Genomic DNA, 4,619 nt, shown 5'->3' with positions numbered 1-4,619 from the left:
AATGGAGAAGTTAACGAGTTTAGTTAACGATTCGGCCGATAAATTCGAAAAAGTCTGGTCATTATGGTTGGCTCAGACTGATATCCAGGGGGTGAATGATGCCACAATTTGGCTTTGATAGATTTAGGTGAGTTCTCCTTGGATGGGTGGCTGGGAGCTAGATATGACGATCTGACAGCAGGGATCCCCCAGGGTATTAGCAATATCCCAAAGAGATAGACTCCGAAAGCTGAAGTGGATCTGGCCCAGGGTCATCGGTGAGGTGGCCAGGAGCAGAGCGTCAGTAGTGGTGGTGCAGGACACCTGATAACTCGTGGAAAGTGATTCTTCGTCGCCGATCCCCCTTCCCCTCCCCCCCTCACCACCTTCCCTTCCCCCCCTTTTTTTTTTTTCCTCATTTGTTGATGTGGGTCTGTCGATGTCTTGTCCTGTGATCCCCCAAACGTGTGTCTGTTTATTGTAGTTTGTCCCCGTAAGTTGGGTGTATACAAGGAACAGTTATCAATATCCTGTATTCTCCTGTCTGTATGCACAAAAAACTAATAAAAACAAAGTTGAAAAAAAAAAAACATATCCAAATTTCTGCCTATACAAGGTAACATTTAAAACCAGAGACAGAACATAAAACACATACAGAGCTCAGTGCACATCCAGTGAAACTCATACACGGTACAGTGCCTAAATATATATGTATAAGTATCTATTAAATAAAATGGTCTTTTAGTTTAACATATTTGGCCAAAATTGTTGTAAGCCCCTGAGTCCCTGCACGGCAGACCACTATGTTTTACAATTCCAGTATATACAAGGTAACATGAAATTTGAACCAGGTCGATCTCAAAATATGTTTAAGACGTGGGAAACCAAGGGAATAAAAATATAGGGCAGCTGGTAGGTACAGAATGGGAATGTCATTTGAAGAGCTCAGAGTTTAGAAGGAATTCCCACAATCTCACTACTTCCCCTACATCCAGATCATACATTACTGTAAGAGCCTAGAAAACTATAAGAAAGAGATATTAGAAAACAACATGTTTGATAGCTACTTTAGGACTGAAAATAATATTACATATTCGATCTCTGAATTATATGATTGGATCCGAGATAAAGACCATGGCAAGCAATTGCAAAAAGTGGCAGCCAAGTGGAACAAGGACTTCCCGGAAATAACGGAGATTGACTCTTTGCTGGTAGGGTTGGGTAGAACAAGGAAAATAATTATATCACAGACATGGAGGGAATTACAATTTAAATTACTACAGAGAGCATATTATGCGTTTGATATACAATATAAACAGATAGAAAAGGATCAAAATAAATGCCTGAAATTTCTGCTTATTAAAGCGGATCTAAAACACGGCCTATGGGAATGCCCATGTATATCTGATTTTTGGGACCAGGTTCTAATATATATATACATGACATGACAGAAATAGTAACTGTGAAGGAACCTCTATCGGTTTTATTTGGGAACATGGAGGGGAGGAAAGAAGTTAATGGGGACTCAGGAATCCCAATAATGGTGCAATGGGTTAAGTGTGACCCTCCAAACTTGGAAACGGTTTAAACATATCTCACTCAGCTAATGACCTTAGATAAAATGGAAAAGGACCAATAAGGAACAAAAAGCTGAGAATTTCTTTACAAAATGGGAACCCTATACAGTATTGACTCCCTACCACAGAGTGAAAAAGACCAAATATATCAGGCTTTGGCACACACATCCTGGAGTCTCTTGCGGCAAATTGCACAAGGTCATAGATGAGGTAAACAGGGGGAGAAAAGAACCAGGTTAAACAGGTATCAAGACAGGAGAACAGTATATCTGAACCTAACGTCTGTAATATGTGTCTGACTAAAGTTATGTTTTGTACATTCTGAGTTAATTATTTAATTTAAAAAGTGTGTATTTTTGAGTTAAGTTTGAGCATCTCATTGATACCTTTTTACTTATATATATTTTTTCTTTTAAGTATAATTTAAAACATACAGAACACCTACAAGCTCAAATTGAACCCCCAAAAAAACCACAACATATATATAAGCATATAAGTTTCACAGAGGAGTGCTACTGAGCATGGCAATTTTATATTAGTGTAGGGACCCTTGAACGTGGTCTGCCGTGAAGTTTGGCTCAAGGGCTTACAACAATTTGGCCAAAATGTTAAACTAAAAGACCATTTTATTTATTAGTTATTTATACATGTATATTTAGGCACTGTACCGTATATAAGTTTTTCTGGATGTGCACTGAGCTTTGTCTGTGTTTTATGTTATGTCTCTGGTTTTAAGTATAATTTAAACATGGAAAATTGTAAAGATGTTTTGAAATCTGTCATGTTTACCAGCAATATTAGAAAATCAATAAAAAGAACAATGACAGAATAGGCTGCCTCAATATCCTGGGTTATCGTGTCTTTCATGTGATGAAATCTGACATTGGTAAACCCAGATTTTTTGCCGCTTTTTTAAGGCAATCCGCAACAATTTTTTTTTACCCAAGTGTTGGCTTATCATAAGCCACATGCAGTCTATTTTTCCGCGTGGCTTTTCTTCCTAATAGCCACTCCTGCTCTGGCCACTGGATCCTCCTGTTGTGATCCTAGAGCACTGCCATAAAACAAATACAAGTACTAATAGCCATTGCTTAAAAGTACTGTCTCCCTGGAGCTTACCTTGGAGACTTTGTAGTTGTAGTCACTGCAGAGGTGGTATCCATGATTGTAAGGCGATATTGGCTTGGCTCAGATAGGCTTGCATGTCTGTAAGCAGTGCCTGTATCCATAGGTAGGCTACTAGCACTTACACCTTATTTTGCAGCTCTTGACCAGGCTTCCCAGAGTAAATGCTGTCCCCCGCCTGTTTGTGATCCTTGTGTGAGGTGCAGAGTAGCAGGACGGCGACAGCGCTGGTATGCTAAGCACTTTTTAAAACCTCCGCTTTTTTCTTCTTCTAGTGACGTCACTGCTACGTCTCTCACGAGAGCTCCCTGCTGCCCTCTGAGTGTACTAGGTATGGCGCCTACCAGGACTCCTGCACAAGTGGCTCTTACCAGATTTCTGGAGCTGCGAGCCACAGTGGCTATTTGCAGCATGGCCTTCCGACGGCCCTTCGGAACCTTCGAGTGTGGACGTCCAGGCTTCAGCGGGAGGGACAGACAACTCATGTGGATAAACTACTAAGTAGTGCGGTAAGCCCCTTTTCTACATTACCGAAAAATACTTTATGGTCCTCCCATGGGAAGATTTCCGTCCTAGCTTAAGTGGTGTGGAACTCTAAATATTGTAAATAAACAGACTTAACATCAATTCCTGCACAATAACACAATAGGGTCAGGAGTTCCTTGCAAGCTATGGGGGGAGGAAAGACACAAGATTGTAAACTCAGCAGGGATTGCCTTTCCTATCATGCGCTTGCATGTTTGAGGTACCTGTTGTATTATAATATCTTGTATTCAGGGGTGGGCAACCTGTGGCCTGTGACGGCACTTGGAATGGCCCACGTCCAACCCCCTCCATACCAGAAGTCAGGCCCAACATCCACATCTGCACGCAGGGCTCCAGCTCCCCTCCGTCACTGGATCGGAGTCCTGCCTCCACCCCCCATGGTAAAATTCTTAGAAGAGGCAGGGGGAATTGAGTGAGAAAAGAGAGAGGACATGGGATTCAATGAGAGGAGGAGGAGAGGGAAGAATTGAGTGAGAGAGGAGATGGGGGAGGGAATTGATTGAGAGGAGGGGCATTAGGACAATGGCCCGCCCAAACATTTATCGGGACGCCTGAAAAAAATATTGGCCACCCCTACTGTATTCTATGGTCTGTATTGGAAATCTCAGCACACATTATTATACATACACACAAACAAGAGGATCGGAGGGGAGAGAACGCTGGGGTTCTGAGGATGTATATGAGGATTGCATGAGGCTGTTGGAGGAATTACATTTTTAGGGAACTTTGAAATATGCGAAGCGCAGAGCGGGACGCTGCAGTGCAGGGCCGGAGCGGGACGCTGCAGTGCAGGGCCAGAGCGGGACGCTGCAGTGCAGGGCCAGAGCGGGACGCTGCAGTGCAGGGCCAGAGCGGGACGCTGCAGTGCAGGGCCAGAGCGGGACGCTGCAGTGCAGGGCCAGAGCGGGACGCTGCAGTGCAGGGCCAGAGCGGGACGCTGCAGTGCAGGGCCAGAGCGGGACGCTGCAGTGCAGGGCCAGAGCGCGACGCTGCAGTGCAGGGCCAGAGCGGGACGCTGCAGTGCAGGGCCAGAGCGGGACGCTGCAGTGCAGGGCCAGAGCGGGACGCTGCAGTGCAGGGCCAGAGCGGGACGCTGCAGTGCAGGGCCAGAGCGGGACGCTGCAGTGCAGGGCCAGAGCGGGACGCTGCAGAGCAGGGGCAGAGCGGGACGCTGCAGTGCAGGGGCAGAGCGGGACGCTGCAGTGCAGGGCCAGAGCGGGACGCTGCAGTGCAGGGCCAGAGCGGGACGCTGCAGAGCAGGGGCAGAGCGGGACGCTGCAGTGCAGGGGCAGAGCGGGACGCTGCAGTGCAGGGGCAGAGCGGGACGCTGCAGTGCAGGGGCAGAGCGGGACGCTGCAGTGCAGGGGCAGAGCGGGACGCTGCAGTGCAGGG

Source organism: Ascaphus truei, chromosome 7 (genome assembly GCF_040206685.1).
Source record: "Ascaphus truei isolate aAscTru1 chromosome 7, aAscTru1.hap1, whole genome shotgun sequence".
Taxonomy (NCBI): Eukaryota; Metazoa; Chordata; class Amphibia; order Anura; family Ascaphidae; genus Ascaphus; species Ascaphus truei.
Note: the sequence above shows the minus strand (reverse complement) of the source record.